The sequence below is a fragment of the Lissotriton vulgaris genome, unplaced genomic scaffold (assembly GCF_964263255.1).
Source record: "Lissotriton vulgaris unplaced genomic scaffold, aLisVul1.2 SCAFFOLD_430, whole genome shotgun sequence".
Classification (NCBI taxonomy): domain Eukaryota; kingdom Metazoa; phylum Chordata; class Amphibia; order Caudata; family Salamandridae; genus Lissotriton; species Lissotriton vulgaris.
This window is the reverse complement of record NW_028251530.1, coordinates 893,581-905,038: the sequence shown is the minus strand read 5'-3', so window position 1 is coordinate 905,038 and position 11,458 is coordinate 893,581. Positions and strand designations below refer to the sequence as shown.

Genomic DNA, 11,458 nt, shown 5'->3' with positions numbered 1-11,458 from the left:
AAAGCTTAGCATATTAAGTTCTACTGAACTTAGTAGTTATAGATTAAAGGGATTAGCACACCCTGACTACAACTCACTAGCAAGGTACAGTAGGAAAACACTTAGTGTAGGTAAGTGCACCACTTACACCTCACTAGCAGTCATGTCTGATGCAGGTGGAGCCTCAGGCTCTCTCCCTGTGACAGTTGACCCTACCAAAGCAACTTCCAGATATGACAACCTTAGCCACAAAGACGTGGGTGCCTTGTGCACTGCAAGGGGGCTAAAAAAGGGCAGAGACCCTACCATTCCTTCCCTGATAGCCATCCTGGAAAAGGATGACTTAGATAAGGTGAGTCAGGCTCCCTTAGAGACAGGAGAGGGGGTGAACTCCCCTGAGAATGAGATTTCTCCAGAAGAAGAAGAAGAGGAGGAGGTAGAGGAGGAAGAAGGCTCAGAGATAGAGGAGCCTTAGAATCAGGATCAGAGGGTGAACCAGGTTATAGTTGCCAGGCTTAACCAGGCCAACTTAGACCCACTGGGGAATGAAGAGGGCCAGCACCTCCTCAGGACCCAACACATAATCCTCCCAGGCAACAGAAGGGTGAGATCTCCATCAGGGGACTCTCATGTTTCTAGTGTCTCAAGAAGATCTCAAAGGGGAATGACTTCCCCCCAGAGGAAAGAGCATAGGGCCAGGATGAGGGCTGTCCAACTCCAGATAGAGAGGGAAGAGATAGCCTTGGCTCAAGCTAAACTTGCTTTAGCAAGAGAACAAAAGTTGTGCGGCTTAGATGCCACTGGTGGCAGCAAAGTTACTAAAGAGAAAGACAGGGCCTATGATAATAGAAACCTGACAAACATTGTGCCCCCCTACAAGGAAGGGGATGACATCCACAAATCGATGACTGCTCTTGAGAGAAACTGCATGGTACAGCAGGTTCCTCAGGACCAGTGGGCTGCAATTTTATGGTACTCCTTTTCTGAGAAAGGGAGGGATAGGCTCCTCACAGTTAGACCTGAGGATGCCAAAAACTACTCTGTCCTGAAGAGTGCTCTTATTGAAGGGTTTGGCCTAACCACTGAGTAATACAGGTTATTGTTCAGAGACACCCAAAAAGCACAGACTCAGGACTGGACTGATTTTGTAGATTGTGCCACTAAGGCTTTGGAGGGTTGGCTGCAGGGAAGTAAAGTCTCAGACTATACAGGATTGTACAATCTTATAATGAGAGAGCAGATCCTTAATAACTGTCAGAACCAGCTGTTGCATCAATACCTTATTGACTCTGATCTGACCTCTCCCCAAGAATTGGGAAAGAAGGCAGACAAATGGGTCAGAACAAGGATTAAGCAGAAACCCCAGAACCATAGTGACCAGAAGAAAACAGACCAGAAGGGTGGGAATCAGAAAGATAAAGAAAAGGACCAGAAGTCTTCAGGCCCCCAAACTAGTAATAAGGAGGGTGGTTCCCAAAATGACAAAAAGAAAAAGAAGAATGATGGCCCAAAGAAACCTTGGTGTAATACCTGCAAATCAGTTTCACACTGGGGGAGTGAATGCACTAAGAAAAATCCAGTTCCTGCCACTGCAGCTCCTAAAGCAACTGCACCCCCTAGTACAGTCAGCAGTGGTAGTGCACAACCTAAGGGGTTAGTGGGGTTAACCTTGGGTACTGAGATGGAGTCTGGCCTAGTCAGAATCCCTACACAAGCTGTTCTGCTCTATGATATGGACTTGACCTTGTCCACTACTGTGAGCCCCAGTAACCTGGGCAAGTATAGACAGACACCTTTAATCAATGAGAAACTGGCTCAGGCCTACAGGGACACTTGTGCCAGTGTCACTATGGTGACACCTGACTTTGTGGACCCTGGTCAGATTGTACTAGGTGAAAGTTACCTAGTGACCAATGCAAGCAACTCCACTACTTCACATAGTGTGGCTGTTGTGAACTTCTCCTGAGGAGGGGTAAATGGCCCAAAGAAAGTTGTTGTGAGTGCAGACCTCCCAGTAGAATGTCTGTTAGGCAATGATCTTGAAAGCGCAGTTTGGTCAGAAGTGGAGTACAGGACTCATGCAGAAATGCTAGGGATTTCAGCTGATGTCCTTGCAGTGACAAGGTCTCAGGCTAAGAAGTGCCTTCCTGAACCAGTGGTGGATCTTGAAACGTTAGACCAACCACAACCCAAGAGAAGGAGCAAGAGGGTTAAGGCTGTGCCTTCCCACTTGCCCAAGGTTGAGGATCAGGTTTCACAGGAAACTGATTCTGCAGTCCAAGAGGAGACTGTCTCTGAGGAGCTTGAACCAGATCAGGTTGAGTTTCTGGGGACAGGGGGACCCTCAAGGGCAGACCTGGGGCAGGCCCAATTAGATTGCCCTTCACTTGAACCCCTCAGACAGCTAGCTGCTGCTGAGGCTGCAAGGAATGCTCAAGGTGCCCATAAAGTTTATTGGGATGATGGGCTCCTTTACTCAGAGGCTAGAGACCCCAAGCCTGGTGCCACCAAGAGGTTGGTTATACCTTTGAAGTTTAGGGGTTTCCTTCTCACCTTTGCCCATGATATTCCCCTTGCAGGACACTAGGCCAGAACAAGACTTGGGACAGGCTTGTTCCTCCAGCCTAGCAGCAGTATTCTGAGCCTCCTGGAGTCTACTTAGCAAGTTGTCATTTGCTGATATAAGTAGCCCATTACAGTAGTCCAGGCGGCTAAGCACTGGATCCTGAAAGAGAGTCTTTGTAGATTAATCTGGCAGTAATGGAAACACTCTTCTAAGGAGTCCAATTACATGGAAACAGGACCCTGCTGGTTGATTGACATGCTCGTTTAAGGACAGTCCTCGGTCCAACCAAACAACCAGGTTTTTTACTACCTGCTTAGGGCTGGGAACGGGGCCCAGATCTAATGGCCACCAGTCCGGCGACCACAGTAATGGGGCCTCCCCGAACAGCATAACCTCGGTTTTCCCTACATTACACTGCAGGAAGTTCGAGGCCATCCATCGAGACACAGCCCTCATACCTTCAGAAAAGGAGTGTTTAACTGTAGCAGTCCGGGTCTGGAAGGGAAAAAGCAGCTGAGTATCGCCAGCGTACGACACAGGAATGAGTCAAGACTTTCACAGGCCGTAGGTTTAGTAAAGGATTGTAAAATTCGATACAGTACCTTAGAGGAATTGCCTGCCTCGGTTAGTTGCAAGGCAATGTGTTTTTTTTGGCCCAATCTAATGTTTTTATGATATTCTGACAAGGCAATATAATAACCCTTTTTATCATCCTCAGAATGCGTTTTTCTCCAGGCTCTTTCTAACTTTCTATTGATCAAAAGGAGAATGGACACTAGTTTCTACAAAACCATTAGTTTTTTGTCGAAAACCCTCATAGACTTCCTGGTATTTATCGTTGCGGTATATCTTTTTTCCGCCCCATCAGGAGTCATGGCATAGTCATTGGGTGATCGATTAACGTGCTGGATGCCTGCCTCACCCGAGGCTACCTCTGGTGTTTGTAGAAGTGTCCAGAGATCAAAAAGTAAACTAAAAAATAGTGTCTAATCAAAAAGAGAAAAATTTTAATGTAACCCCTTCCATGCGGCCGCGATTTTCCCCGTGTGCGGCCGCCGGACGAACACGGGCGGGCCATGACGAACCCCAGCCGTCATCAGCACACGAGCACCGTAGTGCATGACGGCTGGGGTTCGTCACCAGCATGGAAGGGGTTAAAGATCTAGGCACTATTGTTAAAAAGGGGGTTGTGATATGTAGGTAGTCGAGTTTTTGAGCTACCATATCTTTTTCTATAATAGGTGTGTCGACATGTTTCAGCTCGCTGGGCCCGCAAGGGTCTGAGGAGCTTTCGACAGGACAGGTGACAAATAAACAAACAAACATAGAAAATAAATTGAAAGTTCTCACTCACACCATTTGTGTGTGGTTCAAAATAGCTCTCGGAATTCCCATGCTGTGGAAAAAACCAACATCAACTGTTACATAGGTCGGTGTTATTACCGGATGAGACGGCAAACAAATACGATTCTGTGAGCATTATTGTGCGCTCCAAAAATCAAGGGAACCCCATCATTATGGGTTCGATACTTAACGAGGGGGAAGTAGGAGAAACATTTACTGTCTGAGGAAGGGAGGTTTAAGAAGCAAAGTCGCCAAGACAGCCTCTTGTTATCTAGAGCACATAAATTCACTTTGCGTAGTGGTCTTCTATTATTAGAAAAGAAGGTGAAACACAGCTATACCCCATGCACATTGGTCTTTTACAAATCGTTTACTTCATGATTACTGGGCTGAGGCGGGGAATAGTAAGATGTTACGTTACATATTTGCAGATTTCTCAGAAGTGCGTGCAGTAGAAGGTGCTCGTTTTTTAAAAAAATGTAGTGGTTTTCGTGACCCATACAAAATCAAAAATTACCTTTTGTGTGCTAGGTTCGCACTTCAACAGGGGACCCCAGAGTCGCTTCTGGTTTTCTACTATTAGAAAAAGAGGGGACCGCTGGTTAAAACCGTTATTTTCCTTACCCGTTTCGCTGGATACTTGGGAACCACCATTCTTACCCATGCGGTCCGTTTCTCGTCCCTTGTGCTGACTCTGCCCCTGGCTATGGGCGGGACTCTGTTTCCCCGTTCTAAGTACGGGGCGTAAACACTGAAAAGGGACAATTCTTGTGGAACTGGCTACTTTCAAGATGGAAAGTCCGCAAGAGTATTTACTCGATCATTGTAAATAGTGGCAAAAAATGTAACGAAGTCTGTGTTATTACTAATGTGACTTTGATTTCTCGCACAAATAACAAGTCCATTAAGAATATTCTATTCCTATCTCGTTATGGCAGAGAAATAATGGAAAAGTCAATAGATGGTTCATTACGAGTAAAACCTTTTTTTCAACAGAGGTTTTTTGGATCACAGTGTGAATTATGTACAAGTTTATATCCCGCTGTGGCAGGGAAATACTGGAAAGGTCAACAGATATTTTACTACGAGCAAAGCATATTGCCACAGAGTTTTCTTATCATAGTGTGAATTGCATACAGTTGAAGATCTTCTAGAGAGAGTGTTCATGTTCACACATTCAATTCACCGTTTTCAGAGTTCAGGATAGATATCTTTTTTGGGGTATTAGGACACAGATGGCTACACTCAGGAGTCAGGTGTTGACCACACATCTGGTCAGATCAGATCAATAGAATTGGTGCCATGGAACATGATCAATCATCCCCACTATGTCTGTCTTAAGCCGGTCCACCCACCTTTGTTCTTTCTCGAACAGAATTTGTTCTGCATTTTGATTTTTGGGGTCCAGCATTTCCAGAACTGTCCATCTTAGATCGTCACATGTATGACCTGCTTCTACGAAGTGTGTACATAGTTTTGTTGTGTTTTTCTTCAATCTCACATTGCTCCGATGTTCTCCTATGCGGAGTTTAATTTTGCGGCAGGTCATGCCAATATACTGTTTTTGGCATGGGCACGTGATTAAATAAATTACGTGTGTTGAATTACAATTTGTATGGCTTCTTTGGGTTCATACCATGTTGTCATTCAATTGTAGGGTCTTGGTGCTCGAGGTAAATTTGCAGACCGCACATGTGCCACAAGGGTAGTGTCTAGTAACTGGCCTCATGTGTGTATCTCTGATGGTGGATTTCAGTAATTTCCTCTTCGGTCTGGTGTGAACGAGGACGTCTTTAAGGTTTTTTGTCCTTCTATTTGCAAATCTGGGTTTGGGCCACTTTAGATGTCCTGAAGTTAATATCTGCCAGTTCTTCCTTATGAGTCTCTGGACGTCATAGGTTGCAGGGCAGAAGGTAGTAACACAAGTGACAAGGTCCTTTATTGGTTCCCTGTTTGTATTCTGTAGAAGGCATTCTCGTGGCTGATTTTTTGCACGTTTTCTGCACTTAGATATTATTGCTGGAGTGTAATTTCTTTTTTGTAATTTGTAACTTAATTCCTGTGCTTGTTGTGTGTAGTCTTCCTTTTTGCTACAGTTATGTTTGTGTCTCAAAAACTGGCTGTAAGGAAGGTTGTCTCGCAATGGGCGAGGGTGGTAACTGTAGTAGGACAATAAGCAGTTCTTAGCAGTAGGTTTAGTGAAAGTTTTTGTTTCCAGTTTCCCATTTTCTGAGAAGATGGTCAAATCTAGGAAATCAATCTTCTGATTGTGTGCAGTGAAAGTGAATCTAAGCCATCTGTCTCTTCCGTTTAACCATTCCATAAAGGAGATGAGATCAAGTTGTGTGTCCCAGACAAGTAAAACGTCATCGATGTAACGTTTTCAGTATTTAATACTGGAAACGTATGGATTGGTATTATGGAGAACACTTTCTTCTTCCAGGCGGCTCACATACAGGCCCGCTACCGAAGGCGCAAATGCGCTGCCCATGGAGGTACCATGGCATTGCAGAAAAAGTTGGCCATTGTACTCAAAATAGTTTTCTTGTAACGCCAGTCTGCAACATTCAAGTATGAAATGGCGGGGGGTCTTGTGCGTCCAGTCTTGCATAAACAGTAGATCCTCCAGCATCTGTAGAGTGTCTTCTTGTGGCAAACTAGTGTAGAGGGACTCTACATCTAGTCCCACCAATAACATTGTGTCTTGGTTGAATTCTACATCCACAATCTGATTCAAGAGGTCTCTCGTGTCCTTTAAGTAGGTGGTTTTTTTTTGAACCAATGGCTTTAGGTATTCGTCGGAAAACTTCGAAAGGGGTTCCAATAGAGATCCAATTCCCGATACTATTGGGCGTCCTGGTGGAGGTGACTTGTTTTTATGCGTTTTAGGCAATGAATAAAAGAATGGTACTTTTGGCCCTTTAGGTGTTAATAATTCAGCCTCTTTTTTAGATATCCATCTATTGGTCTCTGCCTCATGTACCATGATGGCAATAGTGTTAGTTAGTCTCTCAGTGGGGTCAGTGTCCAATTTTTTGTAGAAAGTTTCATTCGACAGTAAAGATAAACATTGTTCATTGTATCCTTCTTTTGTCAGGATTACCACCCCGCCCCCCTTATCAGCGGGTTTAATTATAATGTTTTCATTGTCTCTTAGTTCAAGTAGTGCTTGTTTTTCTTTGTTGTTCAAATTTTGATAAATCTTTTTCTTGTTGTCTATCTCGTCGATCCCTTTCATGACTGCTTGTTCGAAGGCTTGAACTTCTACGGGCACTGCGGTAGTTGGTGGGCAGAACTAAGATTTTCTCCTTAATTCAGTATCGCCTTCCTTCACTTGATTTGAAGAGTCATTGAAAAAAGCTTTTAGTTTAAGAGTTCTACAAAATTCTGACACCTCACATTTGAGTTTGAAACGGTCTGTAGAGGGTGTTGGTACAAATCCAAGTCCTTTGTTAAGGACATTTGTCTGATCTTCGGTCAGGGCTACCGTCGTTAAGTTCACTATTAGTGAGTCTTCTTGCTCTGTCCTGGTTGAGCTGAGGCCATACTCCTTGTTTGTACACTTGGTTGTTGGTCTTGCCATCTGAGATTTTTCTTTCTGCCCCTGGACTGATTTTGGCCTCTCCCTAAAAAAGGCTGGGCTTGGTGTTGGTTAGTAGTACTTGTCATTTGATGGTTATCCATTTGATGTTGTTGGTTGATATTAGGATGGTAAGGATCCATCCATCCCGCATAAGGAGGCATATACGGTGGATAGTATGGCATCGGGTTTGCATGATAGAATGGTGGTCTCTGCCATCTGTTCCCTCGTCGTGGGCGTTGGAATTTGAAGTTGCCTCGGCCCCTCCTTGAGGTGGACTCATTGAAACTGGCATCTGAACCTTCAGAGGAGGACCCTCCTGTAGTGTCTCCATCAGATCCATTATTGATTATTGTAAAATCGTCCTTCGAGTACGGGTGCATTTTCTCTTGGCTAAATCTCTTCAATTCTTTAGTTAATTTTTGAAGTTTATTCTGCGTTAGATATTCCTGCATATCATCCATCTCTTTTGTAATTTCGTCTAGACGTTTTTTATACTCCTGGGGATTTATGTTTTTCTTCAGTTCATTTTCACATTCTTGTATCTCCAATAGCAATGCATCTGATAGTCTTTTGGCTGTCTTCACTATTAGGACTAAATAGTCTAATGTGCATTTCCATGATATTGAAGACCAGTCACGTCGGAATACAAGGTCATGTAAAAAAATCCGTGGTGCATTAGTGACCCATAAGCCTTTTGGGGCAGATTTGGATCTGAGATATTCAGTCATGATTATTCCGTGTATCGAAGTACGGATCTGTTCTCGCTTTTTATTGGCCAGGGTTTCCCACTCATCTGTTTGTGCAATTGCTTCTATGAGGTCTTGATTACGTAGTAGCGATTGACCTGCCAGAATTTCATCTATATCGCTCCCTGAAAAACTCAGACCGGTATTGTTCTCCATAGTTCCTCTATGTGTGTGCAAAGAATCTAGTTAAAGTAGATAACTAGTTCTGCAACGGTTTGAAAGATTCCCGCAGCTGTGCGCTGCTTAAAGACTCATATTCAAAAAAAGGGGTGGGGGAAGAGGATTAAGGGTCCATTCGTTTCCCCTATACAGATTTCTATTGATCAAAAGGAGAATGGACACTAGTTTCTACAAAATAATTAGTTTTTTGTCGAAAACCCTCATAGACTTCCTGGTATTTATCGTTGCGGTATATCTTTTTTCCGCCCCATCAGGAGTCATGGCATAGTCATTGGGTGATCGATTAACGTGCTGGATGCCTGCCTCACCCGAGGCTACCTCTGGTGTTTGTAGAAGTGTCCAGAGATCAAAAAGTAAACTAAAAAATAGTGTCTAATCAAAAAGAGAAAATTTTTAATTTAAAGATCTAGGCACTATTGTAAAAAAGGGGGTTGTGATATGTAGGTAGTCGAGTTATTGAGCTACCATATCTTTTTGCCCATGCCAAAAACAGTATATTGGCATGACCTGCCGCAAAGTTAAACTCCGCATAGGAGAACATCGGAGCAATGTGAGATTGAAGAAAAACACAACAAAACTATGTACACACTTCGTAGAAGCAGGTCATACATGTGACGATCTAAGATGGACAGTTCTGGAAATGCTGGACCCCAAAAATCAAAATGCAGAACAAATTCTGTTCGAGAAAGAACAAAGGTGGGTGGACCGGCTTAAGACAGACATAGTGGGGATGATTGATCATGTTCCATGGCACCAATTCTATTGATCTGATCTGACCAGATGTGTGGTCAACACCTGACTCCTGAGTGTAGCCATCTGTGTCCTAATACCCCAAAAAAGATATCTATCCTGAACTCTGAAAACGGTGAATTGAATGTGTGAACATGAACACTCTCTCTAGAAGATCTTCAACTGTATGCAATTCACACTATGATGAGAAAACTCTGTGGCAATATGCTTTGCTCGTAGTAAAATATCTGTTGACCTTTCCAGTATTTCCCTGCCACAGCGGGATATAAACTTGTACATAATTCACACTGTGATCCAAAAAACCTCTGTTGAAAAAAAGGTTTTACTCGTAATGAACCATCTATTGACTTTTCCATTATTTCTCTGCCATAACGAGATAGGAATAGAATATTCTTAATGGACTTGTTATTTGTGCGAGAAATCAAAGTCACCTTAGTAATAACACAGACATCGTTACATTTTTTGCCACTATTTACAATGATCGAGTAAATACTCTTGCGGACTTTCCATCTTGAAAGTAGCCAGTTCCACAAGAATTGTCCCTTTTCAGTGTTTACGCCCGTACTTAGAACGGGGAAACAGAGTCCCGCCCATAGCCAGGGGCAGAGTCAGCACAAGGGACGAGAAACGGACCGCATGGGTAAGAATGGTGGTTCCCAAGTATCCAGCGAAACGGGTAAGGAAAATAACGGTTTTAACCAGCGGTCCCCTCTTTTTCTAATAGTAGAATACCAGAAGCGACTCTGGGGTCCCCTGTTGAAGTGCGAACCTAGCACACAAAAGGTAATTTTTGATTTTGTATGGGTCACGAAAACCACTACATTTTTTAAAAAAACGAGCACCTTCTACTGCACGCACTTCTGAGAAATCTGCAAATATGTAATGTAACATCTTACTATTCCCCGCCTCAGCCCAGTAATCATTAAGTAAACGATTTGTAAAAGACCAATCTGCATGGGGTATAGCTGTGTTTCACCTTCTTTTCTAATAATAGAAGACCACTACGCAAAGTGAATTTATGTGCTCTAGATAACAAGAGGCTGTCTTGGCGACTTTGCTTCTTAAACCTCCCTTCCTCAGACAGTAAATGTTTCTCCTACTTCCCCCTCGTTAAGTATCGAACCCATAATGATGGGGTTCTCTTGATTTTTGGAGCACACAATAATGCTCACAGAATCGTATTTGTTTGCCGTCTCATCCGGTAATAACACCGACCTATGTAACAGTTGATGTTGGTTTTTTCCACAGCATGGGAATTCCGAGTGCTATTTTGAACCACACACAAATGGTGTGAGTGAGAACTTTCAATTTATTTTCTATGTTTGTTTCTTTATTTGTCACCTGTCCTGACGAAAGCTCCTCGGACCCTTGCGGGCCCAGCGAGCTGAAACATGTCGACACACCTTTTATAGAAAAAGATATGGTAGCTCAATAACTCGACTACCTACATATCACAACCCCCTTTTTAACAATAGTGCCTAGATTTTTAAATTAAAAATGTTCTCTTTTTGATTAGACACTATTTTTTAGTTTACTTTTTGATCTCTGGACACTTCTACAAACACCAGAGGTAGCCTCGGGTGAGGCAGGCATCCAGCACGTTAATCAATCACCCAATGACTATGCCATGACTCCTGATGGGGCGGAAAAAAGATATACCGCAACGATAAATACCAGGAAGTCTATGAGGGTTTTCGACAAAAAACTAATGGTTTTGTAGAAACTAGTGTCCATTCTCCTTTTGATCAATAGAAATCTGTATAGGGGAAACGAATGGACCCTTAATCCTCTTCCCTCCCCCCCCTTTTTTTGATATGAGTCTTTCTAACTTTCTACAAGCCTGTTTATCAGACCGTAGTTGGTCAGTATACATGGAATATATTTGCATAAAATGAATCATTTGTTTAATCAGTGGATATTCTTTTCTTTTAGCGGGGTGAAAAATGCAGCTGCACACCAACGCAGGCACCCTTGCACAATGGTGCAAGGATGACTGTGTTGTTGGCATGATTGTTTAAGTTCAGAAAGGGGTGCCTTCCTGAACTAAACAATCACAAAAGGTGTTTTCCCCATAACGCAGCACACATAGAAACAGGAAAAACCCAGCAGTGTGATCAATTTTCAAAGCAAGGGGGGGTAAAGGTAATTTCAAGAACCTGGAAGACGGGGGCAGCTCTGGGAATGAGTTGTGGGTTTCCCAAAACTGCAGCCCTCAACTGGTAATACGTGAAGGTGTCCAGAAGAGTGGTATTGGATCTCTGAAGTACTATTTGTGGGCACACAAATTTGCCAGCTGGATAAATGGACTCC

The 11,458-nt window shown here is 43.3% G+C and overlaps 1 pseudogene; it reads left to right on the top strand.

Moving 5' to 3' along the window:
* The first annotated feature begins 643 nt into the window (after nt 1-643).
* Nucleotides 644-2,510, top strand: LOC147662856 (uncharacterized; annotated as a pseudogene).
* Nucleotides 2,511-11,458: the final 8,948 nt, after the last annotated feature.